Source organism: Taeniopygia guttata, chromosome 4, assembly GCF_048771995.1.
Source record: "Taeniopygia guttata chromosome 4, bTaeGut7.mat, whole genome shotgun sequence".
NCBI lineage: Eukaryota > Metazoa > Chordata > Aves > Passeriformes > Estrildidae > Taeniopygia > Taeniopygia guttata.
Window position 1 is genome coordinate 6,628,495 of NC_133028.1, and position 23,413 is coordinate 6,651,907.

Below are 23,413 nucleotides of genomic sequence, written 5' to 3' on the forward strand. Positions count from 1 at the left end.
ATCTCCATGAATACACCTCCCAATAGGCAAATATATCTCATAAATCCAAATATTTGGATTATGAGGGGCATATTTAGGGGTAGAAGAAGATTTTTACCTAATTCTTATAACTTTTTCCTGGCTATGCCCTCTTTTTCTTCCCAAAACAGGGCCTGTTCCTTGCAAAATAGTTCACATAGTTAAAGCCACAAAATCAAACCTCTGAGAAACTCTTTCCCACTTCCAAATCTTCCCTCCACTTGTGCTGGACACCTCAGCTAGGAAAATCCATCCCTAGTCTAATAAAACTCATTCTTCATAATGACAAGTCCTGACAGCTCCTCCCTGTTCCATTAAACATTCAGGCTGTAGAGACCATAAATCCCTGTATTTATCTCCGTCCCATCTTTGCATTGTGTTGAAGTTGGAGTCAGAGATGCTGTTTGCTTGACACGTTCCTGCCTCCCTGTGAGTGACAGCAGGCACAAACACGCCAATATTCCCAGTTTCAGGTCGCTGGCGTGCCTGGCTGCTGGGCAGAGGCACGGCTGGAGCACAGTGACCATTTGTCTGTGCTTTCCAGCTGCCTGCAAATCTGCTACATTCATGCCCAGAGTGGTAGAGTTGGCAGGAGCGCAGTGGGGAAATTCTCAGAAAAGCCTGATGGTTTCTGTTGAACTCGCCTCGTTTAAAAGTTGCATTTGCCGAGGTCATCTGAGGATGAGGGTGACCGGGATTATATTTTTTTTCCCTTGGGTCCCACTTGGTTAAGAGTGTTTCCATGCAGATCTTAGCATTTATGAGCTACTTACCAAAATTCCATAGGCTTGCAGAGACTGTGCACTACACACTCCTTGGGGAGATGGATGTTAGTTTTCAACAGAATTCCTGGAAAAGTTAAAGAGGTGACTGAAGCAGGGTTATTTGATCCAGCTCATATGTAGGTAGCAGGCCAGCTTAGCTAAACAAGGCATTGTGCTTCAAATAACTAGAGCAGTCTAAGAGGTAAATATTGGGGTGACATGGGAAAGGATTTCATCAGCCCAAGACTAATAAAAACAGGGATGGAAACACAAGACTTAGGAAATATAGAGGGGAGAAATATCTAATTTCAGGCACTCTGGTGTAAAGGTGAAACTGCCTTGCTAATGTGCACTTTGGTATAAGCCAGTTCTGGCATCAGAGACTGCCCTTGGGGGATGGCTTTTTCACCTGCTTTTGTTTTTCTCAGCCCCTAACAGACTAGTGATTGTCCTGGTGGGAGGTAGGGTGAGGCAAAACCCTGGAGTTTTTCTTTTTTGAGAATGGACTTACAGAAAGAAAAATACAGTTCTTTTCTTTTAAATTACAGAAGGGCAGACTTCATCCGTGTGGTTTAATTCAGTTTCACATACAATAACCTTTCAAATGGTGCTTGAAAGTCAAGTCAAATTTCAATATAAATGATATTGTCAGGTTAACATTAACGTATGAGACACTGCCCTTTATGTTTTTCTATCATCCCTTTGAATGTGTTGAACAGTAATTTTAATAGAATCATAAAAATCTTCAATTTCCTCTGTAGATTTAACCAATGCCAAGAGCAGTAAAAGAGTTATGCTTCTGTCTCGTTTGTAAGGTCTGTGATTGTTTTAACATCTCCATTCTTGCAGACCTTCTGTATGTAGAGCCTAAGCCTGCTACCTCTTTGCTTTGAAATACCATCCCAGGAAGAGCCATTCAAATTCTTTTGTCCTTTCTTTGCTTCTTCCAACAGAGAGGTTAGAACTGGAAGCTACAAGTGGAGGGAAAAAAAAAGAGAGGTATGGAAATATCCAGACACCCATGTGTTTCATAATTTGGCTTCAGTGAATAGTCAGAACTGTGAATTAAACAAAATTAAACAAGGGCACTGGAAAGTTATTTAAATATGCATCAGATGCAGAAATTGAAGCCTGCAAAATAATTTCTTAGGAAACATTCCAGTGACAGAAAACTGTGGGCAGAGCAAAGATACAATCTCAGCTTAAGCTGCAGCCTTTCAAAGTCTCTGTTGCTACAGGAGAGGAAACTTGTCACCACAAGCACTGCTGGCACCAAGAGGGTGCAGGAAGGCTGAAGTGCCACCCCACACACTGACACTGGTGGCCACAGCACCCCATCCCCAGTGCAGCCACCTCGTGCTGGTGCAAGCAGCTGTGCAAAGGGGTTGGCAATCAGACCATGGCAGCTGGGAGCTGGGGATGCAGCCAGTGCTGCCCTGGAGGATGAAGCACAGAGGTGATCAGGTGTGGAGAGCCTGCCTCGCCCTCCCCAGTGTGGCAAAGCTGGCCATGGGACATCCGTGCCAAAGGCAGCCCCTGCCTGGCACAGATGGGCACCCAGGGTCTGTCACACCACCCAGCCCTCCTGCTCCATGAAACCCCAATTCTGGAGGTGCCTGTGGGTTTGGAGCAGCTGCCTCACTCACACTTTCCTTGCCCAATTTCAAAGAGGAATCACTTGTACTGGCTGAGTGCCTCCAGAAACAGTAAATGCGGAACAAAGGAGAATAGATTTACATTTTTTCTACATTTGGGCTGTGAGCAAGACATGGCTTCTTGTACGGAGGTAGCTTGATTAGCATTTAAAAATTCACAGATATATAGATTCAATTAAAAACAATTTAGCAGGGTTTTAGGGGGATTTTTGCCTTGACATCTCTGGTGAAAAACCTTCATCAAAAGCTCCTCCGATGCTTCCTAAAGAAAAAAAAATATTGGTTTGGCCATGTGAAAAGGCAAAATGAAATATTCCATCTCACCCCAATATTTCCGGGGCATCATTTCAGAGGTAGAAAAGGCAATTTGCTGCTTTTATGAATATTTGCCTAAATTTGGTCAAAACAGCCATGTCAACTTACAGAGTGATACTTACAGTAACTTACAGTGAACTTGTTAAGGTGTGAAAATACAACTTCCAAAAAGCTGTGGAACTCCACTTCCAGTATGTATGCACAGAACTGGAGTTACTCAGCCTTCCAGGGCTAGATTTTGTAAGCTGCCCTCAGAAATGAGTTATGGCCACAGGTTTCACAGCATTACAGGGCGAGTCTTCTCTGGATGACTGGCAGGTCATCTCATTTTTTCAGACACATTACTACAGACACCATCTCTATGATTTCCATTTATCTTTGCTATGAACACATGAAGAACTGTGAAATACTAAAGACTCTGAAATAGAACATCATAATCATCTTATCTTGGTGCCTTTTTGGCACAGAGGTGTCTGGCTCCATTCAGCACCTGTATGACAGCTCTATTAATGCCTCTTTACAAGGCTTTTATGAACAGAAATGCAGTCGTTTGGGAGAATAATAAGATCCTATAACAATAAGAAGGACTGAAGGAAGTCCAGGACGAAACCAATAATCCCATATTAGCTACTAAACAAAGTCAGAGGCAATACTTAATAATGGGACTAAAATACCTGTGATCGCATCAGCTAAGAGTTCAGCATGATGCAAAAGAATCAGTGTAAAGCAGTGATTTAAAAAATACTTTAATTATGGTATTCTTAACCTCAAACACTCAATTCACCCTTAACCAACTCACAGAATGTAGGATTTTTTTCTTGTACTCATGCATTAGCTATGCAACGCACTCTTTCTAAATTCACAGTGTTTTGATCTGAAACAGCCTCAATATTTGGAGATTATTTATTTTGTGCCTAATGATTGACTTCTTTTCTAATGACAAACTATTATTTTAATTTCTTAAGAATTGCCTTTAATGTTTTGCATAGCAAGCAATAATTTTGTAAGGTTGCATATCCCTGGGTTAGGATTAACTACAGCCAACCTTATCCTGCATTTATTTTTAGCAGAGAATGTCTTGAGATTTTACACTTTAAGCATCAGTCATGCCATGGGACTAACCTACAAGAACAATCTGGATGATCCATTTTTCAGCAGACATATATAATGTTGATAGGACATAAAGCTTTGAGTCCAGAAAATGCTTAATTGTGTTTCTGAATTGGGCCCTGGATATAACATCAGTTATGGTTATTTGCAAGTTACATTTCAATATCCAGCTTTTCAGGCTGTGTGTTTTTGTAGTTGCAACTTCCCACTTCCCCCGCACCGATTTAAGCGATGTTATTCTTGGCTAATAGTAATTGTGAGAAAATTGAATTCCATCTGTTTCCACCAAAAGCGGAAAATAGAATGTGAGAATCAATAGAAGACTGCACTTGTTACACACATTTGTCACAATCAGTGACTTTGCTAAGGCAACATGTCCGCAAGTATGATTTGCAAAATAAATAGCAAGTCACAGCATCTGATCACCAGCTGGCTTATTTAAAAGTCAGAGCCTCTTCTGACAGCTATAGATCATGAACTTTTAGGCATTGCATGGCCCCTCCAGGCTCATTCAAGGGAAAAGACATCTTTCAGCACAAAAATGGATGGAAGAGAATTTTAATACAGGTCTGGATGTGCACTCCTCAACAAAGTTTTGGGTTTACATCAGGTAGTTTCCCCATCCTAGATGATCCCTTTCTCATATCTGTGCTGATTACTCCATACCCGCTGTAATTTCACATGTACTTGCCGTGCGTCACCAGAGATTTCTCCGTGATTGATGCCAGCATCATTTCAGGTTTTCCCCTTAGCTAATGTTGTCAGAATTGAAATCTCTGTGGCTGCCTTTGGCTGAGCTGTCCAAGCCAAGTCATTCAGTGATTCATGGCCATGATTTGACCAAGCCACAAAGAGGCAAACACTGAATAAGTCCTAGCAAGCCTGTGCTTCATGTACAGGCACAGCACCACTCTTTTTTTTCAAACACATACTTGAGCCACCTCATAGGACATACCAGTGTCTTATCTGCCTGTTTTTATCACAACCAATGCCTGGGTGGATAATTTCAGGAGTCCTTCAGCAAGAATTGCTAGATTCCTTCCCAGAATACAGTGTGTACTTTATCACAGTTTGCAACACCTTTGCCTAATTCTGCTACAGTCCCTGTGTAATACAGCATATTTTCCAGATTGTGCTGTGACAGAGCCAGTCTCAGCTAATGATTTCTTGCTATGTCAACAAAAGCCCAGTTTAGCCATGGCAGCAGAGCATCTCCCCCTGATCTCACCTCCCTACCCAAGGGTGCAGCATACCACCCACAGGCCCCATCCCCAAATAAAGCACAGTTCTGGGGTGCACAGAGGTATCAGACTTGTTGCTCTGTAGCTGGGGATCTCCTCAGCACTGTGCAAACCTCAGGTCCAGGTCAGTGGCACAGGATGAAGCTGGACTCACCTCACCCACTGCCACCAAGAGAAAGACCAAGGCCACCCCACTGCATTAGCCAAGAGTCCCTCCCAAGAATAACAGGAACTGCTCACAAATTTAAAAGGTGAATTGGGGATTCCTCAGCCCTTAGGAGGCTCACAATCACGTAACAGGTATGGCTTTCATAAAACGGATGCTCAGCCTAAAAAAGCTCAAGGGCTTTGAGCTTCAAAGTTAATGCCTGTTGTTTGCCAAAATGTGTGGGGAAAAGGTGTGTGTGACTGCTGCAGTGCAACAGTAAAAACAGGAGTCATTAACAAGGAACAGTGTTGGATGAATAATGTCATTATGCTCGTTAACAGCATGCCTTCGTCTGGAACTCTCTTTGCCATACCTGGGCTTGAATTTCAGCAGAGCATACATGCAGTGAAACCTGGAAAGTCCAAAGTGGTTAATTACAATGTTCAGCAGCCTAAAAAGACTCCCATAGGCAGAGAGATTTAAGGCAGTACAACAGCCTGCAATTTAGAGGGAAGCAAATAAAAAGGGACAGTACAGAGAAGTGTAACAGAAAGAACCACTTGGGACAAATAGGGTAAATTTAGGTGTTTAGTTTTTCCCAAAGGCTTCCCTATAGGTTAGGCAGTTATACCATAAAAATTCTTAAACAAGTCAAAGAAATATTTTCTACAGTGCCTAACAGCTATGAAAATGTTGGAGGGAACAAGGAGTCAACAACTTTAAAAGAGGGCAGACACTTAAATTTATATCTGCAATTGTCCCAACTGAAATAAAACACATGGAGATGGATCTGTAGCAGGGTTCAGGACAAAATCCAGTTGCTAAAGTCCAGGCTCCATATGATAAGGACTTTTCATATCAGCTGACAGAAAGGTGAAGCTTTGATAATTTCATAACAATAAGCCAGAGTTCCATGGTACAGTGAGTGCTAGATGTAAAAAAAGAGTTTCCAAGCCTTACTTTTTAAAATTTCAGGGGTTTACTAATGTTAGTAATATACATTAACATAATATTCATAGAGGTTACAGAGAGACATACAGCTATTATTTTTTTCACAATCATTGCAGAGTCTTTCCCTGCCTTTTCCAGCAGGAAATGGCCAGGTTAGGAATGGGGACAGCATGTGGCTCCAGTCAAAATGAACATAATGGGAAATGGAAAACCCTGAATGGGGCAAAAGTTCATGAGTTTGGTGCCAGTAATCAGATACTTCTAAGCTTGTTTGGGTTTTGTTGGGGGATTTTTGGGCTTTTTTAAGGGGGAAAATAAAAAAGTGAAATAAATCATATCTGGTAGGAAAATCAGGCTCTCTGAGGAGGAAAGCATGAGTAAACTGAAGTGCCAAGATCTGAAGGCAAAAGCTGTGGCAGATCCATATCCTGCATTAATCAAGCAGCTACAGAGAGATGTACTGTACTGAGCAGCTGGTTATCTGCTTCCTGCCCTCAGAGGCGAGATGTCCTGACCACATGTGCCCTAGCACAGGCTGCACCTTAATCCAATCCCAAAACAATTATAACCAACAGCAACTGAATCTAGGATAATCCTAATAAAAAAATTAATCCCCATCCTGTGTTAAAAGTGAAGGGGTTTTGAAACATCCTGATTTTAAAGATTTGGTGTAGTCTTCTTACATGGGTTTCTGAGTTTTGAATCTTTCTGGTTTACTCAAGCCTGATTTCCAGGTCACTCCTCATGATTTAGTTCCTGATTCTTTTGTTATTACCATCTGCTTCCAACTGCCTGGTTTCCCAGTCCAGATTGTAGAGGTATTTATTGTTTCTGACTGCAGGCAGGTAAATTTCCAATGCCCACTGAAGCAAAGTTCTGATTATGAATTATGTCTGATTGTGCTTTTAGGGTTCTGGGATTGCCCCTCCAGGAGAAAAAAAGGGCAAATAACTCAAGAAACATCCAGAGGAGCCACTCTATAAAGAGATGATTGATAGATATATAGATAGGTAAGTGATAAGAGATTAAATTCTATACATACAATTCAATGATGTATATACAGAGGTAGAGATATAGACATCAAGAACACCCTGAAAATGAACATGTGCTTGTGCATGGGAAATTCCAAAACTAGTTTTATTGTGGCCCAGTAAAAATGAGAACTGGCTTTTGGCACTCACGATGGTCATGCTCCAGTTTCTCAAACTGAATAATGGTTAAACTCTGAGTACAGAATTTCTTCCTAAAGTCTGATCCAAATCTGTCCTTTTTCAGTTTAAAACCATTGCCTGTATAAATGCTCTCTCCTCCTTGTTATAAGCCCCCTTAAGGTACTGGAATCTTTGGAAAGATTCCTGCACCTGCTCACAGGTGCGCTGCTGCCCACCACTCCACAGGCTGAACAGATTTTGTGTGATGTGAATCTCCTCACACCCAACCCCTGCTTGCCCTGGGAAATCACCTCCCCAGGGACCCTCTACTATTCAGCAAATGTGAGGGGAGCAGTTCACAGAGCTCACACTAACACTGAATGTCAGAGGTAAATGAACAAGGTCCCAGCAATGCTGAGCACATCCTCTGAAGGTTCATGCTGCAATGTGTGGGTGGAGTGTCCTGAGCAAAGCAGCTCTGGGTAATTTGTGAAGAACAAAGCTGGTTCCAGCTCATTCTTGCAAGAGCATCTCAGCGCAGAACTTCGCCACAAAACATTTCCCGTCCTGTGGTATTTGTCAGCCGAGCAATCTGCAAAAATCCCTGAATTTCAAGGGGAAAATGTGACAGATTGTTTGTTGAATGCAAGCTACTAAAAGTGGTAAATGACTCTTTTTTACTACCTCTCCTGATACATGCAGCTGAACATATAAATCACTGAGCTCGCTGGAAGTCTGGAAAAACTCACAGTTCCGGAGTTAATCATTAATATTGTGGGGTTACAAGGAGGTATTTTTAAGATTGCCACAGCATGTGGGAAATTCCCATGTGAATTCCCTGCAGGTTTTCAAGAAATAGCCTTTTCTATTTGGCTCAGATGCTTTTGTAATTGTTTACGTACATTGAATATGAAGTATCAAGGTCAGATATTTTCCAGAAAGCCAAAGCAAACAATTTACCATTCTGTTGTAGAAGAAAACACCAGAACAATTCCAACATAGGCCAATTTCCTTTTTCTTTCTCTTGCTTTATGTGATATTACACTATCTTGCAGAAAACACTGGAATTCTGATTACTTAAAAGCATGTCAATCTACTGGGTACAGAATTCCCTCACTGAGAGAAGTAGCAACAAGTTTAACCTCACATACTCAAAGAAAGTCTATTTCCTACATTTTGTTTTCCAAATATCCACCATGAGCTGCAGTATCAGCTCAGTTCCCAGCATAAGCCCTGAGAACCAAAAAAATTATATTCATACAATTACAATGGCTTGATTTTCATGGGCTCTCTATCTCCCAGTTCATATTATCACTGGAAAGGATAGCCAAGAGCAATGTTTTCTTTTTCTTCTTGAATTGATAAAGTTTGTTCCAAATCAGTGCATTATTGCTGACATCTTTTCCCAGAAAATCTGCTCAGAAAGTGATCTAACCCCAATGGCTGTGGACACTTGTTTGGATGACTGGAAAAGTCATCCAGTCCTTCAGCTGCTTTGGAAAGAGAAACCCTTTTCCCTACTAACCCTACTCAGCTGGGATAGAACCTTTCTGTATGGCACCCTGGCAGTGACCCCTGGTCAGTGTTTTGTCACCAGCAATGAGGGTTTCAGGATTAAAGTGGCCTAATATGAGCCAAAAATGCCAGTATTTCTCCCAGGAAGGGCTAATCCTCTTGACCACTCCCATAATACATAGAGCACAAATTTTGTAGCACTAAATAGATGAAGTTTGCATCATAGCTGCTTCTCCTGACCCCTCCCATGCTCAGAGGCTCACACTGGGAAGTCACTTCTGTAGATAGAACCATAAAATCATTTCTGTTGGAAAAAATCTTTAAGATTATCAACTCCAAGTATTAACACAGCACTGCCAAGACCACTGAAATATAAGCCAATGTATTAACAGCAAAAAGTAATTTCAAAAAAACGCATAAAATGAACCTTTTATGCAACACCATCAGTTTAGAGGGTATGTATTTTATGAAAGTCCAACACTTAATTATAGAAAATTAAATAAGAAGTAATAATTGAGCCCCTCTGATACATTCACAGAACAGAATTGTGTTATGAAAAGATGTTATGCTAGAAAAGATGTTATGAATCCAGGGAAATTATATATGGGTCAACTTATAAAAAAAAAAAAAAAAAAAAAAAAAGGAAACAAGACCAAACACAGAAAAACCCCAATAACACAGCAACAACAGGGAGCCCAAATTTCACTTTAAATACATATTTAAGCATATGCATCTACAATTCCTTCTTCGGCAAGCTGAGCACCCAGGGTTTGCACTGCTTGAGAAATTTCAGCTGATATGAACAGCTGGAAACAAATACAGGTCAGTAAAAAGTATTTTTAAGAATTAGACATCTTTGAGGATGGTACCACTACATTTTTCACCATCTTTCTTCTTAAAATCTAGCCCTCCTTAGGGTATCAGAGTTCAACAAAGATGTGGAAGCTCTCTTAGAGGGTAATACCAAACCCAAACTCCAGGTCAGATCCAAGACTAGGCATTTACCCAGGGGTGCTTTCACAAAAACTCATGAAAATCCTCATTGCAATGAGACTTGAAAAACAAATATCAGGATGAGAAAATAAAGCCACTGAAATGTAGGTTTGGCCCAGTGCTCTCAGAAAGGACCCCGGCCAATTAGTCTGAGTTCAGGCAAGAATGAAGGAAGGCTTAAACACCATAAATTATGAAGAATGATTAAAAGGATGGGATTTGTTTAGTCTAGAAAGGAGATAATTAAGAGGAATCATGATAGCAGTCTCCAAACAGAGGGACTTGTTGCTGTGTAAGAAAGGAAATGACCATCTCCTGTGATCCCTGGGAGCCTGGAAAGAAGCAGTGATGTCACACTGGCCTCCAGGCAGGACATGAGCAAGGCTTTAGGAGAGAAGTTTGTAACATTAACCAGTGATAAGTCTTGAAAACATTTCCTAGGAAGGTTGTGGGACCTCTGTCACTGCAGGTTTTTGAAAACATGTGAAGTAAATATATGCCAGGAGTAGTTAGTGTGAAGCCAACCCCACCTGGGTGAGGCAATGGTCTGGATGACCTCCCAAGAGCTTGCCCAGCCCTATTTTCAATTATTCTGTTCTTCCTTTCTTAAGCTGTGTGGAGAGATGTGCAATTGCTTGTCACAACCTGTTTATAAAAGGCAATTCTCTTGCGAAATTCCAATAGGACACCCCAAGACAGCACATTAGAAGCAAACACTAAATCTTATTTCTTTACACTGCTGCCTTGACACCACAGACTTCTTGTCCAGTCCTGTTTTTCATCTGGCTGTCACAGGTTGGCTCCAAGATTTTTAAGAGCCCATTCAGAAGCACTGTTATAACATAAGTCTCTCTCTCAATGAATAATTAAAAACAAAGTTTCAGATGCTTTTAGAAATAGAAAATATAGATAACTAATGCTGTAATTGATAGTAGGACATTAGGAAGGAAAGGCACCACTGACTAGGAAATATCCTCCAGTCATGTACTGCACCCTGAGATAAGCAAATGCTAAAAGTAATTCAGCAATTTGGTTTTGATGCACCAAAAACATCTCTGGCAAGAACATGTGTATTCTGCTCTTCTGTACTCCCCACCCAGCATTCTCATTAATTCAGGTCCAAAGCTACAGAGTTATTTAACATTTTATCTCTATTCCATTGGACCCAGGTAGCTGAGCACCACTGCAGAGCTGAGCCTGGGTTTGTACATCAAGTCCAAAGTCATCCTGAAGAGCCTTCCCAAGGCTGGCAGGCCACGGAGCTGAGGACTCCAAGCATTGTCTGCTCACAGCTGTGGTCGTGGAGATGTTCTCTGAGTAGGCTTTACCTAAGTGCAAACAAATACACTCACACAAACAAACACACATAGTTTGACATTTTAAGCAGGCCTGGAGTGTTTGGTTAAAGGTCAGAAAACCACAACAAATAACATTTCAGAGTGTTTTCATTATTTCCTTCCACCTAAAAATGTTCCTCTATTTTTGAGGCTGTAATCTTCCTTCTTAGAAACATTCACACACTAGAATCTTTCTCATTCTAGGTCACATCTCTTTTTCTTTTCTTTTTTTTTTTTTTTTTTTTTTTAATCACCTCCCTCATTTTTCAGGAATTCATCTGGAAATTCAAATAAGTTTTTGTTTTCTTTAGTTGGTCAGTGATTGTACAATATCTACATTGAGCAACCATGCTATGATTTGGGCTGACTGTCTGAATTATCTCCCTTTTCTTATTTTAAGAGTTTTGCTGCCTCAAATCCCCATTTAGATTTCTTGTGACTGTTTGGATATATGCTGTGTTGTGCAGACACTGCTGTCATTTGCAGGCTTTGTAAGATCAAAGAATAATTTCTAGTCTTTGAGGCTCACCACTTTAAAATCTACTTCCCAAATTAGAGTTAGAAGAGGTTTTCTTCAACATACTGGCTTCCTATAATACCTGACCACATGAGCTCAGTGCTAATCTTAATGTCACCATTGATTAAATGCATTTTAAATGTGGTGCCTCTCCCTCTGCTCAGTCACAGCTGGCACTCTACAATGCAAAAACAAGAGAGGGAGAGAAGAATATCTCCAGGTTGTAGCTGAAATGTAGGAAATTCAGATTGCCACTCTGATTGCCCACTTAGTGTCAACTCCAGATGGAATTCTCCAGTGAAGCTTGGTTGCAGACATCCTGCAGAGCCACAGGATCATGGAATGGTTTGAGTTGGAAAGGACCTTAAACACCATCTCAATTCACCCCCTGCCATGACCAGGGATGCTGCCACTAGACCAGGTTGCTCCAAGCCCCATCCAGCCTGGCCTTGACCTTCCAGGGATGGGGAGTCCACAGCCTCTCTGGGCAATTCATAATCAATGATAATTGATCTTATGGGGTATTTTTTACCTTGATCCATCCCATCATTTTGGGACTCCTTCTCAGCCAGAGTGGTGACACAGACTCATGTTTAGCCACCCATAACTCTACGTAACCTGTGAAGTAATGTGTGTGTTTTGCTGTTTTAAGTGAACCGCTATTTAAGTTGTTTTTTTTCCTAGATCACAATATCAGAATAATTATGAGAATATTTTAAACTAATGAAAGGATATGTTCTGATCATAACTCATTAACTCAGGACTAAAAAGTGCTACCATCCAATAATCCTATTCCTAATTGCAAGTAATAATGTCTTTCTCCTCGGAATGGAGAGCTTCAATTCACTGCAAATTCAAAGCAATTTAACAATAAGACTGACAATGGGAACAAGAGAAGAGCCACATCTATTTAGACAACATAAAGCAGTGCTTGCTGTACAACTGTGGCTTGTGACTGACTGAACAACTGGGAAAACTCAGCAGGGCTGCTTTCTGAAGAGAAAGATGGATAAGCGTAAATTCATTTGGGCATGACAAGCCGATACCGAACGCAACAGCGACACAATTATCTGCCTTCAAAAGACAATGAGGCAGGCACATTTCTTTATTCATATGATGCCATTAAAAATAAATAAACTAACCAAGTGACAAAGGCACGTGGGCTGCAGTATTATTCCACCACAAAACACCAGGTTTCTGGAGAGACCTTCTGCAAGGGCAGGAGTCCCTCAGGCTCTGCTGCAGCCCCGCGCTGCTGGGAAAAGCTCTGCCATGGAATAATTAGACAACAAACCCAACTGTGGAAAGCTTTGGGAGTCAGAGTCCCCCATCCTCATCCTTCACAGTAAATAAAGGGTAAGTGATTGCCTTTGCATGAAAACAACCTTCCCCTCTACACTGGAGAATGGCAATGGGAATTACAGAAGCCTCCAAATTTGCTCAGATCTCATGCACAGTGCTGTGTCAAGGCAAGCCTGAAGGATTATGAAAGAGTAATTGCTCTGCAATAGTTTCTCTTTGTGCTGCTTTGCTCTTTGGATTGCTGTATGGATTGATCTCCTCTCAGTTCCCTGAGCATTGCCTCTCCCAGCTATTCCATGTGAAGTTTTTGGGATATCCTGAAACAAAACCTCTCAAGGCTGAGGTCTGCTGGGACCCTGGAAATGTCCAGCCCAGGGTGTGTGTAAGTCATTGTGTGCATATTGCAAAATAAATGTCAAAAGTTTTCTGCATTCACAGGCAAATGCAGAGCAGCCTTAAAAATAAAAATAAATGCAAAGAAATGCTTTGCTCTTTATCAGGATGAGAGAAAAAGGCTCCTCACATCCCTGCTGATACATAAAGGATCCCTCCTCTCCCACATTCTCACATTAAGGCTGCATTCACCACCTCCCCTTCAATCTCACTTTGAACCAAGGAGGACCAGCTGATGTTTCCTCTGAGACCACAAATATGAGAGAAAGCACAGCAAGCAGAATCCCACACCATTATGGAACCAGATTTTGCAATCCTTTTTGCCCCACTTCCTCCCTTGAAATTTAAGCCTCATGTATCAATGTCACCCTAGTCCAGCCAGGATCCTTCTCCTCTTCCCTCCAGCCCAGTTTCTTCTTCTCCAAGCTGACATCAAGGACACAGCTTCCTACAGCAGCAGATTGAACACTGGAAGGGAATGTTGAGGGGATTTTCCATTTCCCTAGTGCTAGAGAGCAGAATTAATTCAATCCGTAACACAAGAGGCTCTTTCCACATCCTTTTCTGGAATATGGCAGAAGTATTGGTTTCCTCTCTTTCCTGTAAGGCCTATTTCCTGTGATGCATTTGAAAGCAAATTTAGAAAATACAATTGGCTGCACAAAATATGAAATACTCTTGTGTTGGGGATGGAAGCTGAGAGGGTTCTGAGGCATTTCAGCCTAAGCACTGTCAGTCTTCAAAAAAATTTAAATTACACTGTCCACAGCAGTCAGGATTAATTAGCCTTATTTTCTCAAGCTTTTCCCTTAGATTAATAGACTGCCAAGAGGAACGAACACAAAGGTGCTCATACCACCACATTTCATGGCATTTGATCATCCTTGAGAGTCAGTCTTCCTAGAGCCCAGTCTGCTGCCAAAGGAGATATCCTAAAAGGGCAGCTAGTGATCCCTGGGCAGTGCAGGGAAGCTTGCATCACCTTTCTAGATGTTTGACAAGAGATCCTGGTTTTTGGAAGGCTAATGTTAGGTGAGGTGAAAGTAAAGGGATGTTTTTACAAAAAACTTAGTCTGAGCTCCTACGCAAGTACTCTTCCTACTCTTCTCTCCTGTTTGACACAAAACATCTTGTACCTACTCCTGATGTGCCCTCAGCCCTTCCTGTCTCATTTCCTGGGGTGAGAAGGACCACAGGTTCTGCTGGAACATAGGCTGGAAACCAGGGTTGGAAAAAAAACTGCTGCCCAGGGCAACTCTCAGAAATTTAAAAAAACCCAAGAAACAGACTTGTTCCATGAAGAAGAAAATGTTGCAATGTACAAACCCAAAACACGCAAAACTCAGGCTGGTCAGTCACAGCACTTCATCTCTATATTTCTGAGAAGTTCACTGAAATACCAACCTTTTATTGCTTTTTGTTTCCAGAAGGGATGTGGCAATTTCAGAATATCAATTTTGAAATGTCACTGTCTTTCAAACAGGAGGCTTAGCCTTTTCTGCCAGTACTTCTCATTTCAAACAATTGGCAGGTCCTGAGGAAAAAAATACTTAGGTAAAAAAAAATAAGAAAAAAAAAAAAGTGTTTCTTACAAGTTCTGAAAACCTTGCAGAGCACACTGCAACACAAATGTGAGCTGCATCAATCAAGTGCATATATTGCCTTGGCTCTTTCCCACAGCTTCCCAAATGACACATATCCAATGGCTGCTTGTCCCTTCACCCAGCCCAGGATGTGTGCAGATGACCTGGGGTCCTTGTACCCCTGCTGAGTCTAAATAAACCACACAATAAAATAAGCAGGAAGGTCATTCTTCAATCTACTTTTCTCTACACATTGAGCATATAGAAAGCTGATGCTGAAGATGGTGGCTGGAGAGGATAAGAAATCTTTAATGAGGGATTATATTGCTTTTTGGAAGACACAAGCTGGCGGACATTAGTCTGTGGTATTTAAACTGTCTTGTCTTTGGATTACATTATTTTCTTTTAAAAAAATGAGATAGCCTCAAAAAGCAAGCACCCATGTTAATGTTCACTCTCCTGCACACTCCCTCTCACCCTTCCCCAGACCTCTCTGGCCGCTCTGTCCTCCCAGGTGCTGGCACGTGGCTGGGCATGTTTCTGCTTTGGAGAGAGAGACATCCTTCCTGGCTGCTGCCAAAACCAAAAGCAGTTCCTGATACTAATTCAGGTTCTTGGGAGAGTGCATTTTTCCCATTTGCAGCTAATGGTCAGGTTAGAGATTCATCCTGGGAAGTGATTCCAGAGCAATTCAAAGGACTCAGATGCCCATTTCAGCAAGGCCATTTATACAGCAAAACCACAGAATGGAATCACAGATTATCCTGATGTGGAAGGGATCCACAAGGTTCATCAAAGTCTGACTCCTGGCTCTGCACAGCACTGTCCCCAAGAGTCACCCTGTGCCCGAGAGCTTTGTCCAAACACCCCCTGAGCTCTGCCAGGCTGGTGCTGTGCCCACTGCCCTGGGGAGCCTGTTCAGTGCCCAGCCACCCTCTGGGGGAAGAACCTTTTCCTGATACCCAGCACAAACCTCCCCTGGCACAGCTTCAGGTCATTCCTTGGCTCCTGTCCCTGTCACCACAGAGCAGAGGTCAGTGTCTGTCCCTCCTCTTCCCCTCCCGAGGAATTTGTAACTGCGCTGAGGTCTCCCCTCAGTCTCCTCCAGGCTGAGCAGACCAAGTGCCCTCAGCCTCTCCTCACACGGCTTCCCCTCAAGGCCCTTCACCATCCTCGTGCCCTCCTTTGGGCACTCTCTGATAGTTTAATGTTTTTATGTTGCAGGGCTCAGAACTGCCCTCAGCACTCAAGTGCATCCCAGAGCAGAGCAGAAAAATCCCCTCCCTCCACCATCTCATGATGGGGGGGCTTGATGCCCCCCATTGAAATCCCTGTCCTGATTCCAGGCTGCTATCAGACAGCACCTGATATCCTGAAATCATAATTTAAAATGTTAAGGGTGCAACTTTAGTCTGGGTAGTAAAAAGTTCACAGATCTGTTCACCTTGAGATCATCTCCCAGGAGAGGATGCTCAGCTGTGTGTGTGCAGAACTGGCACAGAGGCTGGGCTCTCTACTCCCCCACCTTAAGCCCGTGTGCAAGTGTGTGTTTATCTTCAGGCATAAAGTTTTTTAAAAGCTTTCATTGGCTTGCACAGGGTGGTAGATGGCAGAATTAATGGCTGCTCTTCAAAGCTATAAAATGCACGGTGTGTTTGCTCAGACTTTGAGCCATGAGTTACTGCTGTAATTAAATCCAGAAGGAGAGACCATAATAACATTCTGACTTGATTTCCAGTGGCAGAGCACTGATTAAGAGAGCTACATAATAAATGAGAGGCATTTCAGAATCACACTGTTGATGTTATCTGTAATTTTTTTATAATTAGAAAAGCCTAAAGAAAATTGTATATTATAATTACATGCATTATTAATCCTACTCTAATATGAATTCTTCTATGATTACAGGTTGCAGCACTATTTTTGCAATTTTTTGTATGAGGTCCAGTGTTTACCAACTGTGTCCAGGTTTACAAAAGCCCTTATAAGCAACAGATAAATTAGACTATATTATTTCAAACTCATGCAAAGCAGAGAAAGTTCAAGTTTAAGACTCAAAAATCTAAAAGAAACAAACAGTTTAGGGTCAATCATTTTACTGTTTAAACTCCATAGCACGATGAAAAGAACATTAATATAACAAGCTTCTGTGGAGTCCTTCACACAGAAGCCTTGAATAATTGAATGTGAAAGGAGGTACACAGGATATTTAATGATTAAAAGCCCAAAATTTATGATTCATTCAGCTCTTTTAGAGAAGATTGGCCTGACCACAGAATTTTGTTTTTGAAAAAAACTCTATTCTACCACTTTGCATGGCTATTTAGTGCATAATCTTTTCAACATTCTTCATTTTAATCAGAATGGATTTAGCAGAAGATAAACAGAGAAGCTGTGGGTACCTCACCCCTGAGGTGTTCAAGGCCAGGTTGGACTGTGTGACCTGGTCTAAAGAAAGTTGTCCCAGCCCATGGCAGAGGGTTGGAATGAGATGATCTTTAGGGTCCCTTCCAACCCAAGCCATTATATGATTCTCTAAACTAAGTTGTGCCTTTTATCACCTTTTTTTCTATTCACAGTTTAATTAAAAGTACAAGACCAATAAGATAAATGGCAAGATGCTGGATTTCCAAGCACTGAAGACTCCAGCATTTGTGTTTCAATACTCTTATTTTGATCTAGCTTCAATAAATCTTTCTTTCTCCCTTTTGTTCATGTTATTATTATTATTATTTTTAAAGCAAACAGCTCAGTTAAATTCTTTGCTGACCTTTTTCTGAGGTGATTTGGAATACTGCAGAAGTCAATATTGTCTTGGCTTCTCTGAGATGAGAAGATGCGTTAAAAGTCTTGGAGGGCTTGATGGTTACCACAGTATCTCCAAGGCTTCTTGCTCTCACATCAGGCAGCAGGCAGATCTCACACAGTACTGGAACTGAATGATTTGACACATGTTTGTGTCAACTTCACCACATCTGCTAATGTCTGAATCCCATTTTAACTAATTTGTTGAACAAACTCCATATCCGAAAAGAAATAAGAAAGCCCTTACCAAGCAGTAAAGCCAAAGCAACATACCTTCAGCATCCCCATGAACTCAGAGATAACAGGATCCACTTGGATTAACCACAGACCTATCCTGAAATATCAGAAATGAAAATATGGGAGCGTGGAAGTGGAGGAGTGTGGGAATCCAAGGCTTCCCTCTGGCTGCCCTAGCAGGTCTGGGACCCTGGCAGGGGTCAGGAACCCCCCTGGACAGAGCCCCCAGAGACACTGTCTGTGATCTCTGTCCATGGAGAGGAGTTTTCAATCTTACAGGATGAATTACAAGCTTTGAGTGTTTGATAAGAGTAATAATTAAGTGTGACACGGGTGCAAAACTAAAATTTTAGGTTTCTAGATTAGGGGTTCAGAGGAGACAAGATGGAGGAATTGGGTGTGTCTTGTCCTTTTCCTCCTTCTTCATGCCCTCCATGTTTCACTGTAGTGTTGGCATTTTTCTATTGGTTTAGGCTGGGGACACACTGTTCAACGTAGATGATAGATATTGGCGCATTATTGTAAATATAGTAAGGTAGTTTCTGGTATTTAATGTTTGTACCATCCCACTGAGGGCAGAGCCCCACACGCTGCCCTGCAGGACAGAGCTGCGGCAGGGCAGCAGAACATGTTAGAGATAAACAGAATAAACAACCTTGAAACCAGCACAGACGAATTATGGCTTCTTCTTTGGCAGCGGGGCAGAAAGAGACTTTCTACAATCTGGGAATCACCAATACCCACAGATTCCGACAGAGGAGTACAAATACACATGGGCAATACTCTCATTTCTGACCCCAAAATGTCAGTAATCACCCAACCTCAGCCAAATGGATCTCCAGATCAGCTCTTCCCAGGACTGAAATCCACGTGCCACGACCACCAGCGTTGCAGGACCACCCAAGGCCAGCCTCTGCCAGCCAGAACCACACAACTCCCATATGGCTCAGGGAAACAAGGCCACGCTAATGCCTGGTAAAGGCCATTTGGAGAATTGTTACAAGGAGGTTCTGAACACGTTCCAGTCACTGAGTGTTGATTCTGGCAGGCACAAATTGAGCCATGCTTGGTCCCACACTGAGCCTCTGCACTGCAGTCGGGGGCTCCCACCAGATGGTTACAGATGCCTCTGAATGGGGACCAGCTGGTTAATGTTTTCTTGCCTTGGTTACAAGCAGATAAAACCATTTGCGTCATGGTTACTTTTGACGGAAAAATGGTTTTGCTTAATTCACTTTTGGCTCAGTAAAGGGGGTGGATTTAGCTGGAGACAAAAGGGTTATTCTGTCAGTTTATGGAAATGTGGCACACAGGTTTGCCTGTCATTTAAATGCTCAATCCAAACTCAACTTAATTTTCTTAAGACAGACGCAAAGGCCCCCGCCAGTGCTTTCACATGAAATGCATTGGTTGTCTCCTTCACTTATTAGCTGCATTTTGCCATAACATGCCCTGACTGGCAATGAGCTTTGATTTCAAGTTTTCTGGAGAGATTCCAACCTGGAGGAGTATTAGTCCACATTTGTGTTTTGTCTTCATTGACTTCTCAAGGTATTTTACAATGTTTACCTTGAAGAACAGATACTTCTAGCACTACTTCTTGCAGGTGAGAGATTTCCTTCTTTGATTTTTGTAATTGTGAATAATTAAAGAAGGGATTAAGAAACAATATGGAGGAAAAACCTTCTCACTCCCCAGCTGCCCAGGATTGTATCAGGACAGAGGTTCACCCAGCTGGAACAACACTGATTAGAGTGGCAATTTATCTGATCTTACCTTAGAAGTTCTAATGCCAGATCATCTCATCCCCAGAATATATTTGACTTAATTATGAAGCAAAGAACCCTTCTACCAAGTAAGATCTTCCAGTTTCTCCCTATTTTCTGGGAAGAGTTTACTTTTTTCTGGGCTGCCAGATCCCACCATATTAAATTCCCTTAATACAGGATTTCTCCCTCCAAGCACTTTGAAGCACAGGTGCTATTCTTTACAGATTAACTCAATTCACCTCAATCAGTCATTCAGATTTAAATGCCACCTAATGATTAATCAGATCATTTCTTAATTCAGATATTTTCTTAATAGTATTATCTTAAAATTATTAATTTCTCAATAAACTGTTTTAAAACTCAAAAATTAATATATTCCTTGTCTATCCACACACAAATCAGATACCTCAACCTCTAAAGCACCCTTATTTTGTTTGATAGTGAGATCAGCAGAAACAGCACCAGGAGTGGAGATGTCTGGTTTTGGTCAGATTAATCCTTAGTGAATCTGAGTAAATCTTGAGCATTATAAAAACAGACCTGCTACAAGCATGAAGAATGGGAGCCACAGTATAAAATAGTTCATTTCAATAGGAAAAAAAAATATTCCTTGCGAAGAATTGTCATTGACAATGGTATGAAAATAACCACAGATTACCTTAGCTGTGCTGGGAAATGTGCTTTGCTGGTCCCTAAACATGGAAGTGCAATATAAATCGTGTACATTTTCCTTTTCTGCTAACTGCTTTCTCTGCCATAAAAAGAGTCTCTGACTGCTAAAGCAAATTGATTCCATGTGCCAACTCCCCCACAAAATTAGTGAATCTACTAGTGGATGCACTGCCCCTTTATGGATGCCTGCATCACTTACTGCTCTGGGAATGGGTCTGATGGGGTGATTCAAGACCATCTTATGAAGCACACATGCAATTATTGCTGGGACAAGAACCCATTTTATACAAAGCTGTATTTATCCTTAGTGTGAAACGACGCTGCTTCAAATTATCCAAGTGACTCTACAGAGACTGTGTTCAGCAGTTAACTCATTAACATTGCAGTCTCCAGATGGGCAAAGACAGATCACATGGATTTATACATTCATTGAATAGCCAAATTCAGCAGCTCCTTTAACATTATATCTAAATATTTTCTAACATAGCTAAGAGGTCACTCTCATCTATTTTGGAGTACTGCTTACAAAATCTGTATTGCCTTCGAAAGCAATTTATGAGCTAGATTGTCTTTAAAGGTGCTGTAATTAATTCTTGCTGAATATAATTAGCCACATTACCTGCCAAATTATGGCAAAAACTGACATCCCCTGTCTTTAAATACATTTTGCTTCATGTGTTTAAACTCCAGATGTGGATAATATCTATGGTTCATCTACATGGGGTTGTATTTCATCTGCTACCCCTGAGTGCTTGAAGGTAAATTAAGTCTGACAGATTGAGAGGTGACACTATATTCCCACTTCAGAGACTGTGGAGCTTCTCGTAAGAGAAGCCCAGAAAATAATTATTCCTGCAGTACTCCAAATTACCAAAGGAAAAGGTGAGCATAGAATTTAACCAAGCTGTTCACTTAAAAAAAAAAGAGAGAAACAAAAGGGAGAAAGAAAGATTCACTGCTTAGAAACTGGATACAAGGCAAATCAAAATATTTATCTTCACTATAAACATATGTCTTCAAACATCTGGAAGAAGCTTCCCAGTGATGCCAAACTCTGCCTCTTCCAGTGAAGACAGATATTGGTCAGAACTGAAACAGAAGTTATGGAGAAAGGATTCACTGGGTGATGGTCGATGGCCAGGGCTGTGATCTGTTAGAGTTTCAATATATGTTTCGAACTGAACATCCATGAACATAAATCTTTTCAAGTGTCATGATTTTGATTATGTCATCCCTCCCCTCTTTATGAGGCTGCTTATCAATCTGCAGGACCCTTGGCTGATCCTTTTGTCTGCCCTAAGTCTGCTGTTTCCCAGAGAAATGTGTGGGATTATTTACTACTGTGTTATTAAAGCCTCTTCTTGTAGATGCATGCAAGCTCATATGTTGCCATGTTAACAGGAGTTATATAAAACATGCTCTCATTTAAAGCTCCTGGAATAAAAAGATTACTTCAGCTACACAAAACTGATTTTTTGTGATCACTGAACACCCTGTCCTACATTGCTTCCTGACTCCAACATTACTGGGGATGTGAAGCTCAGAGAGAGAGAAAGGGAAACTAGCACCTTGCTTAACTTCCAGCCTGGTGCCAATACTCTTCTTACTGCAAGACAGATTAACCAAAGACCCAAAGTAAATTAATTCTCTGTTCAAACATTGCTACCAGAAATTATGTATGGCAGAGTTCCCTGAAAATCACCAGCATATGGAGAATTTCTTCAAAGATTTACAGTTCCCCAGGCTCTCTCAGATAAAGACAACATATTTAGAGAAGGAACAGCAAGTAAGAGTGACGAGCAGCATCATGGTGCCTTAACAGAATGTCTACCATCCAAATGATGGCATCTTTGATCACTTGGAGCCAAGCCCTCCCATGGCAGAGTCTGACAACTGCCCTCTCCCTGCCCACCTCAGGTGTTTAATTACACATAAGAGAACAGCAATAAATGGACTGAATTATGCAAAGCAGTACCGTCTCAGGATGGAAATAATGACACAGCCAGGAGAATTTCTCTCAGTAAATCAGTTCCATCCCCAGATTTGGACAGAGTTATCAAACAATAGCCCTGGAAGGAAAGAAAGATGCCTTTACTTGAAGGCATATCTGCATATGTCATTCCTGACAAAGGTTTGCCCAAGCTGTTCTTAATGACCCTACTACAGTCATAGGAACTTCACAATCTCTCCAAGAAACCTATTCCACAGCCTTACAGCCCTTGTCCTTCAAGAGCTTCTCCTAACACTCAATTTAAATGTCCCTTGTGATATTTTACAAACACTACTATTTGTCCTGACTATCATGAACACAGAAAACCTTCCTGTCCTTTTTGAAATTGCTCTTTTTTGTGGTACTACCTAACCCCAAGTATTTCAACTTTTACTCACAGATCAGAGATTAAAGAAATAAAATAGGCAAACCCCTCACACTCTTTATCAGAAGAGGACATTAAACTCTGTCCTGTACATCCACAATTCCCTTAAAATTCATTAATGAGAACTGGCTATCGGTTTCCCATGCTGAGCAGAGAAGAGAGCCTTCCTGTCTGACCCTGATGGTGGGATGTTTGTCATGCTGACAACACCAAGCCTTTGCCTATTCACAGCTAATTTTTGATCTATTTACCAAAAGATAATTTTCTGAAGAACTGTTTTTAGCCAGTTCTTTCCCAGCCTATTTTCTTTGCAAAATATACCTGGTTAAGAATAATTTTCACTTGTCCTGCACTGAATTTAGCCCTGTTTCTTCAGAAATTTGTATCATAGACCACACAAATACAACTCATTCCTCCAATGTTCTTGCAGTCCTTCTTAGTTTTATGCCTGCCATGAACTTGCCAAGCAAATGTTATTTTTTTTTTCCCAAATCAAGCTATGCAACCTTTGAGCCTCCCCAAACCAACCCACAAGGGTTTTTTCACAGTAAGGGAAATTAAA

General features: G+C 41.4%; 1 long non-coding RNA gene across 1 annotated transcript; it reads right to left on the reverse strand.

Moving 5' to 3' along the window:
* Positions 1–788: 788 nt before the first annotated feature.
* Positions 789–19,142, reverse strand: LOC140683856 (uncharacterized). The gene is made up of 4 exons (XR_012055418.1): positions 18,832–19,142; positions 18,072–18,132; positions 14,815–14,944; positions 789–867 (listed from the first exon to the last, which is right to left on the reverse strand). It is a non-coding gene; the product is annotated as an uncharacterized lncRNA (long non-coding RNA).
* Positions 19,143–23,413: the final 4,271 nt, after the last annotated feature.